This window comes from Cottoperca gobio, chromosome 3 (genome assembly GCF_900634415.1).
Source record: "Cottoperca gobio chromosome 3, fCotGob3.1, whole genome shotgun sequence".
NCBI classification, from domain to species: Eukaryota; Metazoa; Chordata; class Actinopteri; order Perciformes; family Bovichtidae; genus Cottoperca; species Cottoperca gobio.
This window is the reverse complement of record NC_041357.1, coordinates 20195416-20210665: the sequence shown is the minus strand read 5'-3', so window position 1 is coordinate 20210665 and position 15250 is coordinate 20195416. Positions and strand designations below refer to the sequence as shown.

The 15250-nt window shown below is 42.1% G+C and overlaps 1 protein-coding gene across 1 annotated transcript in view; it reads left to right on the top strand.

The window, feature by feature from the left end:
- The first annotated feature begins 1601 nt into the window (after positions 1-1601).
- The window catches only part of zfhx3b (zinc finger homeobox 3b), a 136711-nt gene continuing 123062 nt past the window's right edge, over positions 1602-15250 (top strand). Inside the window, 1 exon segment of the mRNA XM_029455924.1 lies at positions 1602-1960. The gene's annotated coding sequence lies outside the window, so the exon portion shown is untranslated.

The window sequence follows — 15250 nt, the reverse complement described above, 5'->3', positions numbered from 1 at the left end:
TATTATTATTATTTAAGAGAACCTACATGTATGGACAACGTGTTCTCAGCAGTTTCGTAATAGATGTCACGATATCCTGTTTCCCCATCATCCTTCTGTGTCACAGCTATACACTTGCAAGGCTGTCACTGCTGTGATGGGTAATAACTATAAACCGGTTTATGTTTTCTAAACACCCGCGACACATATTGTACAAATTTAAATAAATTGTCACACCCATATAGGGATACAATGGGGGCTTCAACAAGTATTTCTAAAAAGAGCTGGACTTGCTTTGCATACTGTAGTAATACAAAGCAGCTCTCATGAGTTTCTCAATTTCACTGGAAAAACACATACACCGTTGTGCTGTGAATGCCCTCACATCGTTCAAACAATTTGTTTCTTTTATATTAAAATAGTTTTACAAAGTATTATCCTGAATTTGAACATAGACTGTAACAACGACACGTCTTGCATATCATCTCCGCCACACTCTCATATGGCATATTTTATAAAGCTGAATTTCACTTTCTTTTAATTGTAGTTGTGTGTCTTAATGTTACAGTTTTATTCAAATTAATCCATGCATACACACTAATGTGTGAGTTTAGGAACACCGATGGCTCTAAGTTTTATTCAAGTAGTCTTAAATAATAAAGCCTTCTATCGTGAAATTATTATTTGTATGCAATTTAAACATGCAACTATATTAGGGTTCACTGTATGCGGTGTAAAGGTGAAATCACTTCAAGTTTATCAAAGTTAAAATGTTGCTTCGCATCAGGACTAATGTTAACTTCTGTCTCTGAGCAAGTGGTGTTTCTCTTAATGCTTAAAATATATATTTACCAATACAAATACAGTGTTAGCTCTGATAATATCCAGGTGCCACTGTACTTACGATAAGCTGTGTTCATTGCAGATTACAATACCGGAGCAGTATATGTTGCTGTTACAGTGCACACGTAGAAATCGCTTTAAACTTGCTTTAATTTTTTGGCAGGCGTTTGTTTTAGTTGTTTACAAACCCGATAGGTGTTTACACATTTACAACTGTACTATGCTAAAGAATATAAGGATTCCAGTTTAGTCACTATAGCCGCCGTAACTCAGTTATGTATTTCAATAAGTTGTTTAAACGTTGACTGTAAACTAACTATAGAAACAGCTCTGTGTGCAGATTTGACACGACTAAAATGACAGACGAAGGTTGAAAGAGACGGAGTAAAATAAAGCATGACCGCTTGTGTACTTTTAGTGGCAAAAATATATGCATATCGTCCATTTAAAAAAGCAAAAACCGGGACAAAAACGTTTTAAAAAGTCGAAAAAGAGCGGAGGAAAAGCTGTGCATGTAGCGTCGGGCATTGCCTGCTGCGGCTGCCTGCTCCAGTATTCACTTTCACTGTCTTCCGTCTAATCAAACTCTTACTTTCCGCTGTTCTTAATTCCATATTTTCTATTCCTGATCATTACTTTCCTCTTTTTTTTCTACTTGTATCTATCCATCCCTCCCTCCCTCCTCTTTCTCCCTCCCTCCCTCCCTCTCTCTCCCGAGCTCTCTCCTTTGCTGAATCTTATTGATCCAGAAGGCGGCTAATTAGCCCTTCCCTTCGTGCCTGTGTAATGAAGCACATGCGCACTGAATTAATCACAGCCATTTTTTGCAGGAAACTAATTAGCAGGAATAAAGATCCAAAGAGTTTTTTCTTTTCAATCATCAGATCTCACTTTCACCTCTTCCTCGCTCCCTCTAACACAAGACTCATCGCCTGCTTTGCATCCAAATTATTTTTATATTGCCTTTAACAACTAATAGTACCTACTTCGGTTTTTTACACTCCGCAACAACAATGATCTTTCTTTTGCCACCCTAAGCGCAAACTGACCAAAAGGGGACTGCCTTGATGGGATCTTTAGCTAAATCATCTCAATACTGGATTAAAAAGCGAGGATCACAAAGCGGCAGCGAGAAATTGTAAGTTTCAACTTTGCGTTTGTCTCTTTTCCTCTCTGTTTCCACGATCCTATTCTTTTCGCTGTAGACTTATCTGAATCTCTTTTCCTATCTGTTCGTAGTTTAGGCTACGTGTAGCGGAGCTGGCTATTCTCACATTGTGAGAAATGACTGGCGATCACAAGTTCATTTCATGCAAGTAGTTTGGTTTATTCTCGATTTTATTTGTATCGTTACCTGTGTTTACATCAGCGTTCGTCCTCTCCTCCTCATGAATGGAAGATAAGAAATGGGCAAGACAGCGATCCTCTCCAAGCAGTTGACCGTAGAAAAACACGGTTTTAAAACAAATATGTGCATTTCGGTGTGATCGGGAAAAGGTATAAAGGGCTTATGGGTGTCGAGAAACGTGTTTTAAGGCACAGATTCAATAAGAAACGGGGCTGTGTTGAGCGGACGAAGGGCAGCGGCAGCTCCACATGAGCGCAGCCCAGAAAAGGAGCTCCAAGTCCAGCCTGTGGGTCCGTGTGCGTCCGGTGAAAGGGAACATCTCCCGCTTTCTAATTTTGACAGATTTGACACTTGCCACATCCAGGGGTATTCAGCACCGTCGTATGCTTACAAAATCCTCTTCTGGATAAACACATTTTTGTTCTTCTCCGACACGTCTGTCTGAAATGTGCAATCCCTCCGCCCTGTCTTAGTTCCTCAAGCTACACTTTTCCCCATTACCCCACTTTGTCCATCTTGTCTTTTTTATTTTTCATCGATGTTTGCCTCTTTTGAAGCGTTGTTTTTAAGTCGAGTCTCGCTCATTCCCCGACAAAGTCACATGCAAATCGATCGGCATGTGTGTGTATGTGTGCGTGCGTGCGTGCTCGAAGGGGCTCGTGTTTGCGAGCGTGTGTGTGTTATGTGAATGTGGTGTGTTGAGATGAACGAAGCCCCGGGTCTCCTTCATGACAAGAGCGGATCAGCAGGACCTTGTACACGGACAGCCTGGGAGTCTGAGCTGCGTTTCAGAGAACAGACATGTGGTTTAGGGAAGACATAGGGCAGGCTGGATCTGCTGCCTCCAACTACTTGGCTACCGTATCTGACTTTCAGGAGAACATGTTTTTTCCCCGAGTAATTCTGGCCGGAATGAAAACAAAACATTGCCCTATTAGTCTGACTTTAAGCAGCCATAATCATTCCAAAGTTACTGGCGGAAACTTAAAGTATGGTCCAGGCTAAGCCTATAGGTCACTGCATGCATTTAGGAGCCGCTTAGCCAGTTAACATTTGCAGGATCCTTTTTTTTTTTGTGCAAGTTAAACAAGATATCTTCTACATATCCAAAATAGAATAGGCTGCACTTATGGAGGAAAATACAAAAACAGCATTTCTAAGCTGAATGGGCCTTTTCCTATAAAAAAACGAGTTTCTTACAGCCTATTACTACATTGTTACAAACCTCGTCAAAAAATGGATCTGATCGGAAAAAATAAAGAAAACGGAAATGCAACTGTTCTCTTGACGTGTAGGTGTAATTGCAAGCCAAAAATCTCCATAAATATGATCAAAAATAGCCACTGCTTTTCGGATGGGATGGAGCTATATACAGTCAGAAACAGCAGCGAGAATTATAAGTCAGCCTCGGATATTTTTAGCGATTTAGAGACGGGAAAAGAAAGAGGAAAAAAGAGGTTTTGCGAGCGAGCAGAGGAAAGGATAGGATGTGTGTACCGTTGGTGGAAACAGAAAGGGGGGTGAGAAGCTGTGTGTGTGGGTGGGTGTGTGTGTGTGTGTGTGGGGGGGGGGGGGGGGGGGGGGGGGGGGGATAGGTCAGACAGCAAGAAATAGGGGGAACAGGGGTCATGGAGTGAGTGCAGAGATAAAAAGGAGAGGAAACCCCCGCGCAAATCGCCGAGGGACGATGGTGAGAGACTGGGTCTTGCTGGGAGAAAAAGGGTGATGGTAGTTGTTGGTATGTTTTGGGAGCCACACAAAGCACTTGTGGTCGTCAGCATCTGCAGGATTAAGACTTTGGCTTTAGTTTAAGATGGAAGAAACACAATAGACTTGGTAACAGGTTTAATAAAACAAAACGTTAAGGCTGTCAGGGAGTGAGAGAAAGGGAAAAAAAAGGGGGCTGAGGGTTGGAGTGCTGAGGGGGTTGGGTGGAGGGGTCAGATAGCCATGGGCCATAGAGGAGGAATCAGGGGAAGAGGTCAGATAAACAGAATCCTACCTTTCAGACTGGAGAGGAGCAGACGGGAAGAGATTAGCACTGAGAGAAAGAGGCTTGATTAATTTAAAGCAGTGATAATATTCATATTTAGCTCCTTCGACTTTTTATATTGTTATATAGTTCTTTACCCCAGTATTTGTGTGTGTGTGTGTGTGTGTGTGTGTGTGTGTGTGTGTGTGTGTGTGTGTGTGTGTGTGTGTGTGCGTTGTGTGTCTACAACAGTAAATTGTGTGTGTTTCAATTCCAGTGATTATAAACTCAAAGGTGTTGTAGTGTGTAGGGCAGGTAGGCTGCTTTGCCAGAACTCGAGTGATCTGCCTTCCTCCCCTGTCTGACAGTAACACTCCTCTCCTCTTCCTCCTCCTCCCTCTCTCTCCGTCTTCTGTTACAAAACAAAGACAGCAGAAAATGTTTACTGTCATCTCACCTGTCTGATTTCCCTGTCTTGTCTCATCGTCATATTTATGTTTAATTATAACAGTTCCTGTCGAAGGTATAGGAATGTCATTGGCTTTATTTCTATGTATTCTTTTTCAAATGTGTGTTTGTCAGACAATGTGTTCGGTGTACTGGAGCCAACTATATTATTTCATGCTCATCCCTGCCTGTGATATTGGAAGTATTGCGTTCATGAGAACTGTGAGCTGTTAAAGTGCCATCAGAGTGATGGTTTTACCACAGACAGCGTTTTTTGAAAAATAATTGAAAATGGGCCATTTTGATTTTGACCTCAATTCTTGTGGTCAGAGTTATTTCTTCCTTTTTTGTTAATATTTATTTTCATCAAGGCTGGACTTAAATAGTTTTAATTATTATTTTTTCAAAACATGTGAATATTTATATGAATAAAAACATTTAGGTCCAGTTAGGTTATTTACAATAACTGAAGTAAAATGGAGAAACAGTATATTTCTCTGTTCAGAATAATTGAAAAATACCCTCATGCAGATATTTCCCCATCTGAATTATTTTTTATTAAATTCATTAGAATTTATTTTAATTTATTTAGAATTGCTCCATATATCTTTGTGACATCAGGCACCTTTACATACATGGTTATACAAAAGACTGAATTGTAACCATGTTATTTGAATGTGTTAAACATATAACAAAATCCTTTGTCTGTTAGGATGATTCCAAAGTGCAGGTCTGTTTATTTGTGACGGTAGTGCTGTGCATTCAGTGATTGAACATGATTCTAGTTATATGACTAATTATTTAAGTGCATATATGCTACAACTGCTGTCGGTGTGTTGTTGCTGTTGTGATTTTTCTTCATATTATGAAGAAAATATTTGGCGTTGCAATGCTGTGATGTGGTCACAGTTTTTACTGTCGTTGCCAACGACCCTGCACAGCAACAAAACGGTTGTCCACTGTTTACACTTTGGTCTCCCTCTATTACCATACTCGATGACAGGTATATTCGGAGTATTCAGATGTCGTTTGACTGTATGAACAGGAGTAGCGCTTCCAGTCGTGGAAATGAGATAAAGGGAGTAGCAGTCGTCATGGATAGGCTTGCTCCATGGTTTGGGGGTAACACAGAGAAAGGGGAGACAGCGCCTCTGGCTGTCATAACCCCTTCTCCTCCTCTCACTGTGCATCTCCCTCCCTCCCTTTCTCTCTCTCTCTCTCTCTCTCTCTCTCTCTCTCTCTCTCTCTCTCTCTCTCTCTCTCTCTCTCTCTCTCTCTCTCTCTCTCTCTCTCCGTCTCATTCTCAATGTGTCTCTGCATATCTCCCTCCTTTCCTCCCACCTTTCTGTGCTCGGGCACTGGCTCCGTGGGGGAGCTTGCTGCCATGTTATCGGTTTGAGAGAGCCCTCTTTGGGTTACCAGTAGGCTAAGGCCGTACATGAGAGACTCATCACACTTAAGGTTTGTTTGCCAGAGGAAGTCTAACCACAGAACACTAAAATCCATCTTATTATGATTGTGTGTCTCGTGAGAATGGAACATTTTAAAGAAATTATTATTATTATTGTTGTTATAATTATTGTTATTTACTTTGTATTTGAATAAATCAGTCAGTTTGAATTCATTCCTTTTTGCTGTATGCCAGTAGCTCTATGAGAGGCAGAGCACTATAAATACGAAGGTCTACCTTTTGTGTGGATGCGTCTTCACTGAAATCAGAGGAGAATGTAAAGTGTCAGCCATTAACTGTTTGGACATATGTATATGAGGGCAGTTGACACAGGTGATGGCTTTGAATCTGATGTGGAGTTTTGAATATGCAAGGTTGTGCATCAACAACCAGTTCTTCCAGTTGTCCTGCAGCCGAGGCCAGTGTACATGTCACGCTGTCATAAAGGAGCAGGCGGGGGGCGGGATCTCGGCTCAGCACAGGGGTGAGCGAGAAAGTGGGAAGCGAGGATAGAAGAGATGTGACGGTCATGCTCAGGTGTGTGTGTGTGTGTGTGTGTGTGTGTGTGTGTGTGTGTGTGTGTGTATGTATGCATGCCTGCGGTGTGCATGAATGCTGTATGTGATCCTTAATCCCAGCAGCTCCGAGTGTCCAAAAGGGCTCCTCTTTATCCACAGAAAGCATCCCTTTTCTCTAAAATTCCCCTCCTTGTCTTGAGCTTTTCCTCAATGTCATCCTTTTATCTTTTTGAAGTGAAATTGGCGGGGATTTTTTGCGGTTTGCTCTTTCACAATATGTTATCGTGTTAACAATCTCGGTTAAATCATTGTGGTAGAGATTTATGACTCAGAAGATGCGCTTGTGTCTCTGCATGTGTGGCGTGCGTGTGCATTCGGATTTGTGTGTATAATGGCATTATGAAAATCGTATTTCTTTTGATTGTGCCACGTCCGAGGCCCTGTCATACACTGTTTGTTTTTACAGTCCTTTTATTTTTATTGTTATTGTGTTCAAATTCAGATAAATTACAGCAGGCCTATGATGTGATAACGCAACATTGCTCTGATCATCTAGCATTTATACAGGGAAGAGAGATACGGGGTCAGAAAAAAAATCCCTTTCCATTCAATTATATATTTAAAAGTATGACTTCTATTTTGACTTTTATTTTATAGAAGGAAATTCGCAAAGATATCATAGAATAGAGCACAATAATATGTGATACAATTTGATACAAATTTGCATTCCATTTCTAACAATAAATGAATGCTGTTGTAGTCATGGAAGGGGGGTTATATTGTATGTGTGTGTGGATCTGCGTCCTTGACTAGAATCTCAATGTTGCTTCTGTAATAAAAGCACAATATCAGTTTTGTAGCAAACAAGGCTTTTTGTTAGATAGCTGTGTTGTAACAGGGATTTAGGCAGTTGTATTTCTGTGTTGCTGTATCGACTGTGAGCAGAGGACCTGTGTGATGCATGCCTGTCCAGCTCTGGCAGTATCGTAAAAGCTGAGTGTGTGTGTGTGTGTGTGTGTGTGTGTGTGTGTGTGTGTGTGTGTGTGTGTGTGTAGCATAGCGTCTACGACTGACTGTGTATGTATTTTATTTGGGGCAGCGGCAGTATAGGCTACATATGCCTACATGCGGGCGAGGCAAGAATGACAGGGACCACTCCAAGGGCTGCAAAATTTAACTGAGCTGCACCCCAGCCCCCCATAAGCCCACCCCTCTCTTGGACCCTGGAGGCCAGCATTCCACCCTCCGCACTGGCGCTTATCATCACAAAGGACAGAATGCATAAAACATGGAGGACGCTTAGACAGAGGCGGCCCAGGTCGCCTTTCTCTCCCCACACTGAGCCCTGGAACAATACATGGGCCCCTCTGGCCTGTGACTCTGACGACACACACGCCGTCTTTTTATCCTCCCCTATTTCTTTGTCATCCTCTTCCTCTTCCTCTATGTTACTGTGCTCCGTGGAGTGATAACTGCCCTCACATTGTTTATCTGTGTCTGTGAAATCTGCATTGTGTAACTGAAATGTAAGTGTGTGTGTGTGTGTGTGTGTGTGTGTGTGTGTGTGTGTGTGTGTGAGGGAGAGAGAGAGTGATAGGTTTTAAATATTGACAGTGCATCAGTAGGATAGTTCCTGCCTTCATGTTCCGTATTATTTATTCTATTACATATTTTAACATAAAATATAATATAATAATAATAATACAAAATAAACCTTCTGGGATCAGCAATTAAAGCATTTTCTTTACATAAGAAATTACATTTTGTATAAAAGAAGACATGTTTTAATGCAGTCAGGTGATCTGTGTCATTTTTCCTCGTCACTAATTTACAGCCAGGTCACACGATGATGCAACATCACGGCTTGTACTACCTCCACCAAATACAGTGTGTGTTTGTATAATCAAGCTATCAGCTTCTCCGCTTTTCTGTCCGTCAGTGGGCTGGGGCTTGTTTGAAAGGCCAGATAAAGAGCTATGTGAAAGTGATATGAACATTATACTGCTATATACTCCATAACTCCCTTCCTCGATGCTGCTCATTCTCCGTTTGCTACTCCCAAGACATGCATATAGATAGCCAGATTGATGGTGATTGACAGTACATTTTCTTATTTATACAATTACATGTATTTAGTGTTTCTCAGATTTCCTCCAATTATGCTGATATTTTCTGTTTTTCGATCCAGTTTTGTTTTCAGATGTAGGTCATTCTGATTTGAATTTCCTTTCGGTGTGTGCTCTGCGTCCACTCCACTCTGTAGTAATGTGAGGCTGAGAGGGTTTTAGTCTGTATCTGTCTCTACGTGTGTCTGATAGCTGGGCTGTAGGAATGCACTGCTAGGATGTGCTGGACCCCAGCAGGTCTATGGCACTTCCTCTCTGTGTACCTCACAGCTTATCCTCCTCAGGATTAAAGAGAGAAGAAAAGAAAAGAGCGATGGCAGGAGCACCCTTTCCCTCTCACACCCTCTTCCCCATTTTTTTTTTACAATTCACACACACACACACACACACACACACACACACACACACACGATCTCAACAAAAAGTGTAATTCACTTGCAAATGTGTGGTTGCCTGTCCATGTTCCCAGTGGAGGAGAGAGAAAGAGGGGGAGAGAAGAAGAGGGAGGGGCAGAGATGGAAAGACATAGAGAGCCGGCTGCAGTGTATTTCAGTGTGAGACAGGGCTGAGGTGAAGCTACCGACTGCTTCTTCCTGGTCTCCATCTGCCCATTGATAGATTCTTATGTGGTTTGTGTGCATGTATCGTTTTTACTGTGTAAGAAACTAAGTGTGTGAGAGAGAGAGAGAGAGAGAGAGAGAGAGAGAGAGAGAGAGAGAGAGAGAGAGAGAGAGAGAGAGAGAGAGATGTACACTAGGTATATAAGTTTCGACTCACTATTTGTCATTCTCCAGAGGTGGCCTGGCGTTGTTCGCTCAGCACCCCAGGCGACTGATCTGCCAGTAGTGAAGGGGTTAAGAAGCAGGGATAGCCCTCTTTTGTCTCTGCGGCCCTCTTTGCCATTGTTGTGGTGGAATTGAGCTCGGTGCACCTCACTTGACCACAGCAAAGCAATAAAATGGCCTCTAAGTGCTGTAGCCTCCGTATTCCTCTGATGTCAGCTTTTTTTTCCAGCTTCTGCGTCTATATTTTCCTTTTTTCTACAAGCATATGGGCATGTCTCTGTGTGCACACATATACACTGTACAGTGTTATTTTCTTTTAGTGTTCATTACGGATGATAATATACATAGTCAGTCTTTTTATTATGTACTTATGTGAGATTAAGCTTACATATCTGTTTTTTAATCGTTGTTGGAAAGTGCATTCAAATCACATACTAAACTCTTGAAGAGTATTTTAGTTTATTTTGACCTGTATTGGTGTTTTGCATGCAAGAACAAAACACATGATCAGAATATATAATATTAACATATTGTGAAGGACCTATTAGCTCCTGCAGTGTTGAGAAGTGAGAAAGTGCTAACAGTTCTCGAAAAGCACATTCAAAGATGCACACATTTTATATTTTTAATGAGCTATGAAAATTATTTTAAGTATTTATTAGAGCTTTACGTTCAGCAGAATAGTAATGATATTCTGTTTTTTATACTCTGAGTGTTTCTGCCTCTGTGAATGCCAGTAAATCTAGGCCAACTGACCACCAGCACCTGATAGTCATTATCAAATCGAACGGTGAAGTCCTGCTGTCATCGCTGCAGAATGAATGGTAGAATTAGATGCAGTTCTTTAGCTATGCACTGCTATATTATTTTACATTTTATTTAAGTTGTATTACTAGCAATAATGATACAAATACTGTGCATGATCATTTTATTTATTTTTGTTTGAGAATGTATTATTATAATGCATGGTGTTGGTGGTATTTGGTGTTTGATTGCACAGATGATTGTTTATAGCAGAGACCCACCTCTGCAGACATTGTAATTAAAAAGAAGATATACTGCATGTGCGTCTGTCGCCATCCTATCTCATCTCATCAAATAAGCATCTAGCAGTTGCAGTGAGCATGTCAGTGGATTTATGAAAGATTTCTGATTGGCTGAATTATAATTGGCACTGTCCCGAGTGTAAACCATTTATGCCAGGTGTCATACAGACCGCATTAAATGTGCACCAAACTGCAATTAAACCAACATTTCCTCAAAGCCACAATATTACACCTCCACATTATTCTGCAGGGTGTCTCTGTGCTATGTGCCTTTGCCTCACCCTTCTCCTCTACCGCTCTCCTCGCCTTTCCTCTCTGGATCTCACTGTACCTAAAACAAATGCTCTTTCTCATTTTCCCTGTGTTAAATGAACAAACATGAGGACCCTGGTGCCTCATAATAAATTGATTTGAGAGAAGCACACTCCCTAACAGCAACACCGAAAACTAGACACTGTGTGTGTGTGTGTGTGTGTGTGTGTGTGTGTGTGTGTGTGTGTGTGTGTGTGTGTGTGTGTGTCTGTGTGTCTGTGCGTGTGTGTGTGTGTGTTCGAAGGAAGAGTACTCTCTTACACCAACGCAGCAACTGAAAATGTATATTTATCCGGGTTAATGGCAGTACTGATGCTCCCGCCTCTATGGCAGGCTATGCTCTAACCGCTGTTGTCGCGCCCAGTGGCTTATTTCTCATGACAGCGACAGTGCCGTGGCGTTTACATATTCGACACGGAGCCCTCTGCGACTGTTGGGTTTTCATTCTGACGTTCAGTGCCACAGAGCAGAGATTTGGTTTAGGTTGGAGGGGGTGGGGCAGGTCCCATGGGGCTGACACAGGGCTAGACGGCCGTGACAGACTGGTGACCTCGGCTTTGTGACGTCATTTGCCTCGTCTGGTCATCATGGCTTTAATTTTCCCTACTGTTTAATGAATGAAGATAGGGGTCTGGGCTAGTTTCTGCAGCTATCGGTGATGTTCAGGTGAAATCGGAGCCCAAATACTAACAGAAAAAAGCATTATGTCTATTTGCAATAAGGGCTTGAGTTTAAAACATCCCTTCTGTCACCTAACCATCTGCTGTATGTCTGCAAGTCTGTCACACTGACTTTTAGCTTCATTAAAGATGTTTTCTTGTCTTTTTCTAGCATGGTGGAACATTTTCTATTTTACTCAGGTGGTAACAAATAGCAAGCGAGCATTGTTGTGTGAAGCAGTAAAACAAAACACACCCTGACCACATATAGGAAGTCAGCCTGAGGTAAGAGCGAGGCTCAAAACGGATGCTGACAGTTTTTCTCCTCCTTACATGCCAAGTGCCAATTCTTCAAGTAATGCTCTGCTTTCCCTCTCTTTTGCTACTATTTTACTCTCCCTCAGAGCAATGTTTTCTCCCCAGAGCCGTTCTAAATCATGAGCATTTGATAGAAATAAAAGAAATTGCCTCATAAATGAGGTATAATTTGGGCAGCGTCTCCTTTGTAGATCCAGTGTTGCAATGCAACTCAGGTGTAACTGTATCAGGAGGAGGATGACTATAAAATAGGCTCCTCTTATTGCCTGCTTTTTGTTGGAGCCAGGTGTTTCCTCATGTTGGATCATGCCCTGATTGGGAACAACAGGCCACATGGCAGGTGAGAACCAGGTTTCTATGCTAGCTTTTTATTCTGTGTTCTCAGAAAACTCTTGCAAACAGAGTAAACTGTAAAACTGCACTCTGGGCAGAGGATTAACACAGGAAGTAGCCCTTGTAAGGTGCAGGAGCTCTATGGATGTACTATTTCTCTCCTAGCAGCACCAGGAACAGGACAAGTGTGTATATGACACAGTCTTTGTTTACACTAGAGAGAATATGGGTTTGGAAGAAGGAGAGAAAAGAGAGAGGCGGTGGTCAGGGCAGGGGCGGGGGAGGAGGGCACAGACACCAGTCTCATCACTTCCTTCCTTGCTATAGTTTGTATCTTTTTTGTTTTTTCATGAATTGCCATTGTCAAAACAACAGCAGACAGAAGAGGAAGTGTATTTAAAAACAATTTGAATAACAACAATGCATGAAAACTCGAAACTGTAGAAAATATAGAAGTGGTAGGATGTTTGCTATTGAATATTGTGTGCAAATGTGTAAATGTAGTCTTCCTCTGAGTCTAATCTACCAGCTTGGTCTACGCTGCTACAACTACAACACTCTTTTTTTCTGCCAGACAGGGTACATTAAACAAGCCTGCATGTTTTGACCCTGATCAAGAAGGAACATCATTTCTCACACTCTGTAGACCCCTGGCTTCCTCGGGACAGCTCTGTGCGTGTTCGTGCACATGTACAGATGCGCACGGACGTGTCATCGTACATGGATATATCTGTATGAGTTCTTTCCCTTCTTCCGCATAGAATTTCTTCTTAACAAAACAGCAGACTGACACCTGCACCCTCTCTCTTGTTGAGCCTCAGTGCTGTGGTCAGGGCAAACATGTACTTTCACATGACAGATGGCTGTGTGGGCCTTCAACAGGAAGCCTGGCTACACTGTTTCACAATCTCTCTAGAAACAAGAACTGAGTACCCGCGCTATTGTGTGCTGTTTGTGTAATGGATGCCAGCTTGCCTGTAGTGGGTACAAGCACAAGGCGAAGGGAGGGGGTACCCCAACATAAGTGGACCCCTGAGACCTCCTGGAGGGGTAGAGGTGTGGCGAACGTCTGTTTTGGGCATGGCTTGTGTCAGTGTGTTTAGTGTTTGCCTCTGAGGGCATTTATATGCAAATGCTAAACAACCTATTGGGGTGGCTAATTACAGCGGGGCCTTTGTGTGTGCCAGGCAGTGAGAAGCTGGGAGTTACTAGCACGCCAGGCCTGGACTTCCCCTGCTTGTTTACTCATTGTCTTTCCTTATTACCCTCTCATTGACACTCCCCTTTTGTGTGGCTGTGCTGTTTGCCTTCATGCTGGCTCCTCCCCTTATGGTGCTGGAGTTAATGTAGTAGATTAAAGAGGCAGCACTCTGGCCGTGTTTACTTCCTCTTTAATCTGGTGGCCAAGCTCTGCTTTACTCTGTTGCCATTCCTGTAGTTTTCATATAGCCAGCACCCATTCAGGAAGGATTCAGCCTCATAGTACTCTCTTACTCTCTCTCTCTCTCTCTCTCTCTCTCTCTCTCTCTCTCTCTCTCTCTCTCTCTCTCTCTCCTACAACTAATGCTCAGCTAATTACTTTGGGTGATAAAAATGCATTTAGGTCAGGTTCTAATTCAATGCAAATTTATGAGCAGGCAGAAGCAAATATTAACTTGTAGAGTCACTGATAGTCTTTGGCTGGGGATAAAGGTACACCTCCCTTAACTGTCAAATATGAAGGTTTTTATGTGCTTTTCGGTGTCGCTGCCTGTTTTTATTTACCCTTTGTTGTCAGGGATCTAAGGACAATGACAGCAGGATGCAATGAAAATGTTGCACCTGCATAGACTCCTATTAGAAACCCGTATAAATATATGCCTGTGCAGTAAAGCCCACATACTAATTTTATCATTGTATAAATCGAGAGACTGAAATATATTGAATAATTTATTTTCCTCTTCCTGTTGTTGCCAAAAACATACTGTTATTATTTGTAGTGAATGACAACTAAGTCCATGTGGTAAAATGTGTGTACACGGTGTTTCATAATTGAATCTGGATTAGTTTTGATTCTGTTTTTGGCATCTGCCGATTCAGATTGTATTCAGCTGTACATCAAAAATCAACCACGGCATTTCCTGTTATTATTATTATTATTATTATTATTATTATATTATATTATTATAATTATTAACATAATTATTATTATGATACAGTAAAACGGCAGTTGCAGAAGTGTTTCTCAATATGTGTGTGTGTGTAAGTATGTCTCACCTTTCACCTGTCCCCTCTATGTTTTAAAGTCTCTGCTGAATACACAGCCATATCCAACTTGCCCTGCTGCATTCCTGTGAAATTATTTGTCTTGTGCTAAAACAAAGAGAGAGGAAGAGAGCCAAAGCACTGGTTTTGTGTTGCCTCTCACTTCATTTTGCCACTTGAGTTCCTCATTTGTTCCATGGTTTGCCACCGCTTGTGCCCTTAGTACGCCAATTACATCCAAACATTTGAATGTGTTCTCCCTCTGACATGCACATACCCTGACACACACATGCATACATACATACGCAGGTGGAGACTTGGCTGGCCAAGCTGGATCAAAGGCTGTGTGTGAGGGAGCCAGGGTACCTCATAGAAAACAGCTGCCCCTTGCTGTCGCTGCCTCTCACCCCAGCCTGACAGCAGCCAGAAATATGAGGCCTCGCCAGACCTCTGTCCTGGGAAAAAAGGACAGGACGGCACACATACACTCAGAAAAGCTTTTGTCTCTGTTCTCTCTCTCCCTCTCCCTCGCTCACTCAGACATACAAAGAAGAAAGAAAGCCGTTTGTCTATGCTCATTCACTCATTCAGCCACAAATAGAAATCTTCGTTTCACATATACACTCCCTCTGCCAACCTCACAAAACCATTAAATTATCACATGCTTGATTTCTCTTTATTGTCTGTTTGTTAAACTCTTTCATTAGCTGTTTTAGTCAATTTGGCGCAATTTGTCTGTCAATCTTACTCTGCATTTGGCTTTGCCTTTCTCTCACTTCCCTCAACATTGTGCCTGTTCTTTCTGTGAACTTGGCCTTCCTCAACACTGTCTGAGGGTGCTTTTCTTCTCCTATACTCTTGTCTCCACCT